Source organism: Ornithorhynchus anatinus, chromosome 7 (genome assembly GCF_004115215.2).
Source record: "Ornithorhynchus anatinus isolate Pmale09 chromosome 7, mOrnAna1.pri.v4, whole genome shotgun sequence".
NCBI classification, from domain to species: domain Eukaryota; kingdom Metazoa; phylum Chordata; class Mammalia; order Monotremata; family Ornithorhynchidae; genus Ornithorhynchus; species Ornithorhynchus anatinus.
The window spans coordinates 61,532,983-61,545,609 of record NC_041734.1 but is presented as its reverse complement, the minus strand read 5'-3'; the positions used below and the strand labels follow the sequence as shown (position 1 = coordinate 61,545,609).

General features: G+C 43.8%; 1 pseudogene; it reads left to right on the top strand.

Moving 5' to 3' along the window:
- Positions 1–8,323: 8,323 nt before the first annotated feature.
- On the top strand, positions 8,324–8,527 carry LOC114813398 (annotated as a pseudogene).
- Positions 8,528–12,627: the final 4,100 nt, after the last annotated feature.

Here is a 12,627-nt window from a genome sequence, read left to right as displayed (position 1 = left end):
GGGGCTCACAGTCTTAATCTCCATTTTACAGATCAGGTAACTGAGGCACAGAGAAGCAAAATGACTTGCCCAAGGTCACACAGTGGCGGAGCCAGAATTAGAACCCAGGTCCTTTTGACTCCCAGGTCTGTGCTCTATCCACTAGGCCATGCTGCTTCTTAGACCATGATCCACATGTGGGACAAGGACTGTGTCCAATCTGATTATCCTCTATGTACCCAGGTGTTTAGCACAATGCTGGGCAATTGTGAGTGCTTAACTGAGGTTCCACTAAGGATGTTAACCTTCCTGATACCTCATCCCTTTATCCTTCCCTTCTACCTGTCTGGTCTCGACACCTAAAGTGGAATCTTGGGTGACTGAAATAGAAAAAATATGTCCTAATACATTTTCGCAAGAGCATTTGGTTTCATTGAATTCTGCATATGGAGCAGAGAGCACAATATATTGTGTATAAGATGTTCATTTCACTACAAAACCAATAAAATAAACAGACAGATGGGTAAAATAAAAAAAATTTTAAAAACCCTGATGGGCACTATTTCCATTTTCCCCAGGACAAAGAAATACTAAACTGTCACCTCTTAAAATAATTGGTTAACTGTGTACTGTACTAAATTATTTTCACTGACTCTGAAGCAGTGGGGCCAGAAGCTTGGCCCCAAGTTGTATATTCATGAAGCAAGTTTTTGCCTTTAGGCACTGTTGATTTACAAAGTAGTGCAGCCTAGTGGAAAGAATACAGGCCTGGGTTCTAATGCCGGCTTGGCTACTTGACTGCTGTGTGACCTTGGGCAAGTCAATTCTCTGTGCCTCAGTTTCTTCATCTGTAAAATGGTGAGTCAATCCTCCCTCTGATTTAAACTGTGACTCCCTTGAGAGACAGAGACCAACCATACTATATCAGATCTCGAATCTGCACCAGTACTTAGGACACTTCTTGGCATATAGCAAGTGCTTAACAAGTATCTGAATTATTATTATTACTCACTGTTCAGAAAACACGTGGATTTGGGCAGGTGGGGGAAGAGTCAACCTGCTTCTCTTTCTGACTTTGCCGTGGGCTGGAGCCTCTCTCCCCAGGAGAGGTCCTTTCCTTGATGATGTCTCCAGGAAGGGGGGGTGGTTTGCACCCAAATTGCTGCACTTTGAGGGGAAGATCCCCCATTATCTGTTAACATATATTATCTCTATATTGTCTATATTGGAAAGACCATGGACCTGGGCAACAGAAGGACTTGAGATCTCATCCTGGCTCTGCCACTTGTCTGCTGTGTGACCTTGGGAAAATCACTCAACTTCTCTGTGTCTTAGTTTCCTCAACTGTAAAATAAGGATTAAATACCTATTTCCCCTTTTACTTACATTGAGACCCCTATGTGGGATGGGGACTGTGCTCCTCCTAATTAACTTGTACTTACCCTACCACTTAGAACAGTGTTTGACACATATGAGCACTTAACAAATACCATTAAAAAAATATGTTAAATCCAGAATTAAGAGTTTGAAGAAAAATTCCCTACCTAACTCAAGAGGGAGAGACTATACAAATGAATTCCTCTCCCCAACTCCCAACCAAGCCTTTCTCTGAGCTAACTTTATGCAAGATTGTTCTAGAAGAAATGAACTTGTATCCAACTTCCCCAGTTCTTTCATTCCTTGAACTGTTAGGTGACAGACCTGAGCATCAGAGGACCTGGGTTCTAATCCCTGTTCTGCCATTTGTCTCCTGGGTAACCTTGTCCAAGTCACTTAACTTCTCCATACCTCCCTACCTCGTCTGTAAAATGGGGATTAAATCTCCCTCGCTCCTTCTAGGACTATGAGCCCCATGTAAGACAGGGACTGTAACCAACCTGATTATCATGCATCTACCCCGGTGCTTAGTACAGTGCCTGGCACATTGTAAATTCTTATCAAGTACCACAATTGTAATTGTAACACATGAAGTGCTTGCCCCATTAAACAAAGCAAGTAACTGGATGGAAGAAATAGATGGAGGAAGCAGCAAGGCCTAGTGGAAAGTGTACAAGCCTGGGAGTTGGAGGACCTGGGTTCTAATCCCAGCTCTTCCACTTGCCTGCTGTGTGACTTTGAGTAAGTCATATTATTTATTTGTCCCTCAATTACCTCATTTGTAAAATGGGGACAAAACTATGAGCCCCATGTGAGGCAGGGACTGTGTCCAACCCAAATATCTTCTATCTACCCCACCGCTTAGTACAGGTTCTGACACATAGTAGGCACATAAGAAATATCATTTAATTGAAAAAAAGAGTTTGCTCCACCAGCACCTGCTGTTTTCAGGCCTCATTCATCAGAAAACGATAGTTCTTGTGAATGCTCTCTTGTGTGAGCAGTTACCGAAGCACAGCCTGTGACTAATGAGGGACTCTGGGGAATTAGAAGGGTGTTCTTCTAAGCACAGAATGCAAGAGAGGATAACACCATTGTATTTCTAAGTAACAAAAAAATCATTACCACCATGATTCATAAAGCTCTCGTTGGAAAATGCTCTGTGTTCAAAGATCAGTCTCAAATAGAGAAGAGGTTTGCATTTTTTAAAAGTGAGAATGTGGGTTGTTGTTTTCTGTTGCAAAATAGCTGATTGCAGTTAACTTGTGTTCAGATCATTCATTCATTCATTCATTCATTCATTCAATAGTATTTATTGAGCGCTTACTATGTGCAGAGCACTGTACTAAGCACTTGGGATGAACAAGTCGGTGACAGATAGAGACAGTCCCTGCCGTTTGACGGGCTTACAGTCTAATCGGGGGAGACGGACAGACAAGAACAATGGCAATAAACAGAGTCAAGGGGAAGAACATCTCGTAAAAACAATGGCAACTAAATAGAATCAAGGCGATGTACAATTCATTAACAAAATAAATAGGGTAACGAAAATATATACAGTTGAGCGGAAGAGTACAGTGCTGTGGGGATGGGAAGGGAGAGGTGGAAGAGCAGAGGGAAAAGGGGAAAATGAGGCTTTAGCTGCGGAGAGGTAAAGGGGGGATGGCAGAGGGAGTAGAGGGAGAAGAGGAGCTCAGTCTGGGAACGCCTCTCGGAGGAGGTGAGTTTTAAGTAGGGTTTTGAAGAGGGAAAGAGAATCAGTTTGGCGGAGGTGAGGAGGGAGGGCGTTCCAGGACCGCGGGAGGACGCGACCCAGGGGTCGACGGCGGGATAGGCGAAACCGAGGGACGGCGAGGAGGTGGGCGGCGGAGGAGCGGACCATGCGGGGTGGGCGGTAGAAAGAGAGAAGGGAGGAGAGGTAGGAAGGGGCAAGGTGATGGAGAGCCTTGAAGCCTAGAGTGAGGAGTTTTTGTTTGGAGCGGAGGTCGATAGGCAACCACTGGAGGTGTTTAAGAAGGGGAGTGACATGCCCAGATCGTTTCTGCGGGAAGATGAGCCGGGCAGCGGAGTGAAGAATAGACCGGACCGGGGCGAGAGAGGAGGAAGGGAGGTCAGAGAGAAGGCTGACACAGTAGTCTAGCCGGGATATAACAAGAGCCCCTAACAGTAAGGTAGCCGTCTGGGTGGAGAGGAAGGGCGGATCTTGGCGATATTGTAGAGGTGAAACCGGCAGGTCTCGGTAACGGATAGGATGTGTGGGGTGAACGAGAGAGACGAGTCAAGGATGACACCGAGATCGCGGGCCCGAGAGACGGGAAGGATGGTCGTGCCATCCACGGTGATGGAGAAGTCTGGGAGAGGACCGGGTTTGGGAGGGAAGATGAGGAGCTCAGTCTCGCTCATGTTGAGTTTTAGGTGGCGGGCCGACATCCAGGTGGAGACGTCCCGGAGGCGGGAGGAGATGCGAGCCCGAGGGGAGGGGGAGAGGACAGGGGCGGAGATGTAGATCTGCGTGTCACCTGCGTAGAGATGGCAGTCAAAGCCGTGAGAGCGAATGAGTTCACCGAGGGAGTGAGTGTAAATGGAGAACAGAAGAGGGCCAAGAACTGACCCTTGAGGAACTCCAACAGTTAAAGGATGGGAGGGGGAGGAGGCTCCAGCGAAGGAGACCGAGAATGACCGGCCAGAGAGGTAAGAGGAGAACCGGGAGAGGACAGAGTCCGTGAAGCCAAGGTGAGATAAGGTATGGAGGAGGAGGGGATGGTCTACAGTGTCAAAGGCAGCAGAGAGGTCAAGGAGGATCAGAATGGAGTAGGAGCCATTGGATTTGGCAAGAAGGAGGTCACGGGTGACCTTAGAGAGAGCAGTTTCGGTAGAGTGGAGGGGACGGAAGCCAGATTGGAGGGGGTCTAGGAGAGAATGGGAGTTAAGGAATTCTAAGCATCGATTGTAGACGACTCGTTCTAGGATTTTGGAAAGGAAGGGTAGTAGGGAGATAGGGCGATAACTGGAGGGGGAAGTGGGGTCAAGAGCGAGTTTTTTTAGGACGGGGGAGACATGGGCATGTTTGAAGGCAGAGGGGAAGGAGCCCTTGGAGATTGAGTGGTTAAAAATAGAAGTTAAGGAAGGTAGGAGGGCAGGGGCGATGGTTTTAAGAAGGTGAGAGGGAATGGGGTCGGAGGCGCAGGTGGAGGGAGTGATACCTGCGAGGAGGGAGGAGATCTCCTCTGAGGATACTGCAGGGAAGGATGGGAAAGTAGGGGAGGGGGTTGGTGGGGGACAGCACCCCAGATTCCACTGTAATTGTTATTCTGGTAACAGAAAAAGAGGGAAAGACTTGACAGTGTTTAAGTGTAGTTATTTTTCTGCAAGAAAAATATATCTTCATCCTCAAAATAAGAAGAGCTAAGGTCTTTCTACTAAGATAGCAGTTAAACCTGGATCCTCTCAGTCAAAATGGATGGATACTAGAAAATTATCTGGATAATTCAGGACACTCTTTATATTTTAGCCCAACTAGATATTTCAGTAAAACTACCCAACTTTCACCAGAAATTTCTGGATAATTAAAATTGTGTTTCTGGTCTTGACTTTGGGAAAATTTGATCTTCCAACCACTTGATAGAATCACAGTGGAAAATTGAGCCTTTATTCGTTCAATTTTAATCTTGTGAATAAGACAAACTGAATAATTCCAGCTTTAAAATCTCCAAACCTGTCTTCCTCAGTAAACAGGCTTTTGACTAAATTTTCCAGATAGTTCATTAACCTATCTTTGTTTATATTAATATCTGTCTCCCCTCTAGGCTATAAACTCTTTGTGGGCAGGGAACATGACTCCCAGCTCTGTTATATTGTACTCTCCCAAGCAATCAGTACAGTCTTCTGCTTGCAGTTAAGTGCTCAGTAAATATGACTGATTGATTGTTAGATTGCCTACACAGTTAGAAGAGTCTGCCCTTATCCTGGTGACTGCAAGGTTGCTGGAAGTAGGAGGTGAGATAGGTAACCAGCAAAATCAAATTAATTCAATCACTTTTATTTATTAAGCACTTACTGTGTGCAGAGCACTGTACTGAGAGCTTGGGAAAGTACAATACAACAATAAACAGTGACAATCCCTGCCCACAGAGAGCTCATAGTCTAGAGGAAGAATGACAACCAGACAGTACCTAAAAATTCACCTTCCTCTCCGTGATCTCAAGAATTCTCTTGATTCTTGCTTGATTCTTGCTATGGAAGACTTGCTGGAAAGATCTAAGTGTGCCTGGAGATTTTCCTGTGCCTTAAATCCCTCTAGACTGTAAACTCCTTATGAGCAGGGAACAGATCTACCAGCTCTGTTACATTGTACTCTCTCAAACACTTAGCACAGTGCTCTGCACAAAATAAGCTCTCAATATATATGAGTGGTTGATGGATTGATAAATTTGATTTTCCCAAGCTGCTGGTTCACAGCCAGTCATTCTTTTCATGTGGTTTGTGGTATTCTATCAGTTGTATTTATTGAGCACTGATCTTATGCAGAGGACTGTACTAAGCACTTGGGAGAGTATAATACAGCAGAGTTAGTAGACCTGTTTCTGAATTCCTCTCAAAACACTTAGCAAATAGTTCACCTTATGGATAATTAATCTCTCATGGACTTCTACAACTAATTTATATAGTGTACTAATAAATAATTGGTGGTAAAAATGTCAATAAAAAGTGGTTTCACTTTCTCCCCAATCAGCAGCAAACAGATGCTCGTATGCCGCTGGTATTTCACTATACTTCACTTTATTTCCCTTGCCAGATTCTTTTTCACCAGTGAACCCAATACAACAACTTGGCAAGAGAAAACGGAGAGCGTTCTGCATTTGTTAGCAGTTTTATTTTAAGGTGAGACGTTGCTTGCAAAACTAGGCCATTTGGAGAGGTGTAAGGAATGCTTCACTAATCAACTGCCAGCTCCCCGCCTGTTGACATAAACTGAAGGCAAAAAATGGAAGCTCCGTTGAAGCTTTCTGCAATTAACCACTCTCGGTGACAGCACAGATGTCTCCAGCTTATAAGAAACCATTTGAAAGATTCTTTTCAATATAATGCATTCCCCCCAAATGGGAAAAGGGGGTATTTCTTTAGATGGAAAGATATGCCTTCTCAGCAGAATGTAGTTGGTTATTTCAGACTTTTGTGCAGAAACCTGGTTGCCTTAGGTATTCAGAGCGACACAATTAAGTGAACTATTTGCCCATTGTTTGAGTGCTTGTGTGGGGGGAGGAAAGGGGTGGGGTATGTGTTGAGCAGTGGTGAAGCTAATTTAAGATCTCTGAGCAAGTGTTAGAGGTAGGCAGCTCCTTGCTACTGCTGCTGCTATTCTGACAACTGTAGTCAATTAATCGATGGTATTTACTGAGCACTTTCTGTGCGCGGAGCACTGGACTTCCTGTGTGCGGAGCGCTTGGGAAAGTACAACGCAACGGAATGGGTAGACATGATCCTTGCCCACAAAGATCTAGTCATGGTTTATAGTGGGGGGTACCAAATAGGTGTAGGTAGGGGGCACAAACCCTTCTTTAACAAGGAAAAGATGGTTTCCATATTTGTTGAGGTGTCAACCGGCACTTAAATGCACTGAGGTGTCTCTTGGCTTTAGGATCCTAAAGGCACTTGATGCCACAGAAGAGACAGGAATTCTGCCCCTGGGGCATAGCTTAATTTTCCGATTAAGTGAAAAATCTAAATCTGGGCCTGATGACAAGGGTCTTAATAATATAGGTTTGATAAACAATATGGTACTATTCCCATGAAACCATGTGAGGTGGTTTTCTCTTTGAGTTCCTTTTAGCAGCCTTAGTCTGTAAGCTGCCTACCGACTTTATAGCATTGTACTCTACCAAGCACTTACTATAGTGTTCTGCTTGCATTGAGAGCTCACTAAATACCACTGATGATGATGGTGATGCCAGATTTCTAATCATGGAACTAGCTATCTGGTGACTTTCTGAGCAGTAAGCGGTTATTTTTCTGGTGCTTTGATTTTTGAATGAGAACAATGGACTTGTGACCAGGTATTTAAATAGGTGACTGATTGGTCTTTTCTTTCACCGACTTTCATTCAGTCCTATTTATTGAGCACTTACTGTGTGCAAAGCACTGTACTAAGTGCTTGGTAGAGTACCGGTGCCTGTTGGCTGAAGCCGAACCATTCTTTCTAGTAAGCTTCTCGGATGATAAAAAATAGTTCGCTCCCGAGGTACAGGATCTGAATCAGGGAGAATTTCTCAGCTCTTCGTTTTCCCTGCTCCTCCAGACAGAGGTAGGAGACGCACAGAGTTCCTCAGAGGATCAAATTCCAGAAACTCTCTCCAATAGTACATTGTGTTCGCATACCAGCTGAACCGGTATAGCAACTGGATGACCCTAGGACAGATGGAAAAGAGCCAGAATTTTGTCCTAACACATTTAAACAAGGGATTAAAGGGCAAATTTAATTGCCTGACGTTCAGGGATTTGCAGATTTGTTTTTCCCCATTTAAGGAAAGACAAAAGGGTGATTGTGGCAGATATCTGGATCATTGGATCATTACATTACATCATTACATCATTACTTTACATCATTGGATCATTACAAGCTCTTAGTACAGTGCTCTGCACATAGTAAGTACTCAGTACATATGATTGAATAAATTGGAATCAAAGTGGATCTTTTGCCTAAATGCCCAGGAAAATTGTCTCAATTTTTCACTTCCCTTTAGCCATCTGGGTTTGACATGTGGAGAAACTGGAAGGAAAGAATCAGTCGATCAATGAATCAATCATTGATATTCTCCCTAGACTGTAAGCTCCTTGTGGGCAGGGAATGTGTCTACCAACCCTATTATATTGTACTCTCCCAAGCACTTTTTACAAGCTCTGCATACAGTAAACATTCAGTAAATATGATTGATTGATTATTGAACACCTACTGAGTGCAAAACTCTATAATGCTTCTCGGCCTTTTGGCTAAGATCAAATGTAGTTCTTATCTTATCAGTTTATCAGTTCTTATCAGTTTAATATCTGTTACGTCCTGAAGACAATATATTAAATGGATATTAGTTGTTGATTTGTGTTTTCCCAAGTGCTTAATATAGTGCTCTGCACACAGTAAGTGCTCGATCAATATGATTGAATGCATTAAGCAGCTGGGAGTGTACAACAGAGCAGAGACAAAAAGCGGCATGGCCTAGGGAAGCAGCATGGCTTAGTGGAAAGAACACAGGATTGGGTGTCAGAGGTCATGGGTTTGAATCCAGGCTCTGCCACTTGTCGGCTGTGTGACTGTGGGCAAGTCACTTAACTTCTCTGTGCTTCAGTTACCTCATCTGTAAAATGGGGATTAAGACTGTGAGCCCCACGTGGGACAACCTGATTACCCTGTATCTACCCCAGTGCTTAGAACAGTGCTCTGCACATAGTAAGCGCTTAACAAATACCAACATTATTATTATTATTAGTGGAGAGAGCACAGGCCTGAGAGTCAGAGTACCTGAGTTCTAATTTCAGCTCTGCCTCTTGTCTCTTGTGTGCCTTGGGCCTCCAATTCCTCACCTGTAAAATGGGGATTATGACCTAGACCCTCCTGCTTAGACTGTGAGTCTCATATAAGACAGAAACTGTGTCCAACCTGATTATCTTGAATCTACCCTAGTGTTGACTATAATGAATGAATCAATCAATCAATCAATTGTATTTATTGAGCGCTTACTGTGTGTAGAGCACCGTATTAAGCACTTGAGAGAGTACAAAATAATAATATAATAAACTCATTCCCTGCCCCAAATGATCCTACACCTAGAGGGGGGGGGCAGACCTTAATATAAATAAATAAATTACAGATATGTACATTAGTGCTATGGGACTGGGAGGGGGAAATAAATAAAAGGAGCAAGTCAGGATGACACAGAAGAGAATGAAGGAAGAGGAATTGAGGGCTTGGTTAGAGAAGGTACGTTGGAGAAGATGTGCCTTTAATAAAACTATGAAGGTGGGGAGAGTAATTGTCAGATATGAAGAAGGTGGGTGTTCCAGGCCAGAGGCAGGATGTGGGCGAGAGGTCAGCGGCGAGATAGAAGAGATGAAGGTACAGAGAAAAGGTTGGCATTAGAGGAGTGAAGTGTGTAGTCTGGGTTGTAGAAGGAGAGTAGGTGAGGTTGGAGGGGGCAAAGTGATTACTTCGTGCATGGAGAAGCATCGTGGCCTAGTGGATCGAGTATGGGCCTGGGAGTCAGAAGAACCTGGGTTCTAATCCCAGCTCAGCCACTTGTCTGCTGTGTGACCTTGGACAAATCACTTCACTTCTCTCTACCTCAGCTACCTCATCTGTAAAATGGAGATTAAAGTGAGAGCCTTATGTAGGACAGGGGGATTGCATCCAACCTGATTAACTTATATCTACCCCAGTACTTAGTACAGTGCCAGGCGTATAGTAAGTATTTACCAAATACCATTATAATTTTGGCACATATAACGAAACACCGTAATATATATTCCCTTCCCTTGAGAAATTTGCAGTCTAACAGGGGAGACAAACAAAAATTATTTACAAGTTTGGGAACTTAATTGCGGTAGGCTTCCTGGAAGATTTTAAACATGGAAAGAGTGTGGTCTGGTGGATTTAGGAGGCAGAGAGTTCCAGGATGGGGGAATTGAATGAATAAAGCATCCGAAGCAGGAGACAAGAGCGAGATTCAGTTAGATGGTGAGTTTGGGAATTGCAAAGAAAGTAGGTGGTCCAGGAGCTGGTGAAGAAAACTAACAGGTAAAACGTAGAGAGTTAGTGCAGACCCCTGAAGTTAATGCAATCTATCGATTATATTTATTGAGCGTTTACTATTGAGCACTATACTAAGCACTTGGGAAAATACAATATGTCAGAGTTGGTAGACATAATAATAATAATAATTACGGTATTTGTTAACTGCTTACTATTTGCTGGGCACCATACTAAGCGCTGGGGATGGGGGGGTACAAACAATTCAGGTTGGACACGTATTCCTGGGCCACAAGGATCTTACAGTCTAGATGGGCAGACATGAATATAAATAATTTACAGCCTTGTACATAAGTGCTGTGGGGCTAAAGTTGAGTTGAAAAACCAGTGCTTAAAGAGCACAAAATCTAAGTGATACAGAAGGGAGGAGTGGGAGAAATGAGGGCTTAGTCGGGAAAGGCCACATGGAGGAGATGTGATTCAAGTTCCTTCTCCAAGTCAATGCTGAATTATTCAGGACCTAATGATCTCGTTTGAATTATCCTGAATCCAGTGTTTTTCTCCCTACAGGCTCTCCATCTTTGGGCCATTTAGTCGCTCATTAGCTCTATCATTGGTGAACACGGCATAGAGAAGGAATTAAACCTCAAAGCAAATTATTCTGCTACTTCTTAGTAGCTCTGGAAGAAGGCTAGATAGGAGAGGAAACCGAAAGAAATGGTTAAAATGAGAGTTTATTTTAGAGGTGGATTTAAGTCATCCATGATCTCCCTGAAATTGGGTCCTTGAAAGTCATTTATTCTTCTTGCTCACCTCATGGTTATGTTTTGGGGACTAATTGTTTTTAAAACCTTTTCTAAGGTTAATAATATTTTCAGTTGATCAAAGCTCCTTTAATTCCAAGGCCACCACGGATGTTTTCTGTGTTTAGAAACTCCCAAATTCCAAGGATCAGTATCTCAAGGCAATCTCCCTTGGCTTGTCAACCCAAGAGGAGCCTCGGTCTAAAATCTACCATCTGGTTTGCCAGAAGAGCAAAGAGGAAAGGATAATCCTTCCTTGCACCCAGTGAGGGGGAGGGAGATTTAGAGAGACACTGTGAGGAACCAAACACTTGTAGAAAATAATGAGGGATTTAATGAAAATGTCTACATTAGAGGACATAGGTTTTCTGAGGTATGCCAATAGAGAGAAGCCTTTCATCTTCTAAGTAGATTTGTACTGGAAAGGAGTAAACTGAAATCTCAGATGCTCTATTTGCCCAGGGATTTGATCCCCATCTTGTGACTGTTACAGTTAATCCTAGGCTGGCTAAAAGCCTCCTGCATCCTCTCTCCAGCTCTGCAGGATCGGGGAGATGGCAGAAATCTTTTCAAATGCAGCAGAGTGATAATTATGTCCCCGGAGACTGACTTCTGGGGAACACAACTGAATTGCACAGAATATTCCGTCGAGAGCATTTTCAATTTGGGTCCCTTTGTATTTTTTTCGGGAACTGTGTTTTCACCATTTGCACATCTGACAGCAATTCTTCATCGATCGCCCCGCTTTCCGCTCCTCTCTGCCTGCTTGGCTTATCCCACACAGATGTCAGTCCTCACTTTCCAGAGCTTTAATGTGATGACTTCTAATTGGTTGCTCTGTGGTTTCTCCTCCACTGCAGGGTTGACACTTAGTTGATTTCCATCCCTTCTGCTTCCGGGCTTTTGTGCTTGGGTGAGATCTGAGATCTGGATCGTGTATATGTGGATGTACGAATTTATATTCCAGTCCCTTTTTAGATGAACTGGAGAGTGGGGAGGAAAAGAGCAATAAAAGGGTGGTGGAAATACTGACCGAGGTGATAAATCCTTAATCTTCAGCTAAGCAGAGCTCAGCTGGCTGCTGGGATCTCAGGTTCCCAGCCAGATCTGCACTGTTGGTCTTTGTTTTGTTTTGAATCTGGACATGAGCCGGCTGGTGTTACAGGCAAATCTTTCTTATAGCACAATAGCCTTTTCCTTTCTCTTTCTCCTTAAAGCTGGATAGAGCTTGGGCCTGGGAGTCAGAAGGACCTGAGTTTATGGTTTAGTGGTTAGAGCACAGGCCTGGGAGCCAGAAGGTTGTGGGTTCTAAACCCAGCTCTGTCGCTTGTCTGCTGTGTGACCTCGGGCAAGTCACAGTCACTTCTCTCAGCCTCAGTTTCCTCATCTGTAAAACAGGGATTAAAGACTGATAGCCATATGTGGGACAGGGACTGTGCCCAGCCTAATTTACTTGTATCCACCCTAGTGCTTAGTACAGTGCCTGGCACACAGTAAGTGCTTAACAAATAAAAGAATTATAATAAGTAGCAGTATTATTATTAATAATCCTTACTCCACCACTAGTCTGCTGTGTGACCTTGGGCAACTCACTTTACTTCTCTGGGCCTCAGTTTCCTTACCTGTAAAATGGGGATTAAGACTGTGAGCCCCATATGGGTCTAGTCTGATTAGTTTATATGTACCCCAGAGCTTAGTACAGTGCCTGGCACATAGGAAGTGCTTAACAGA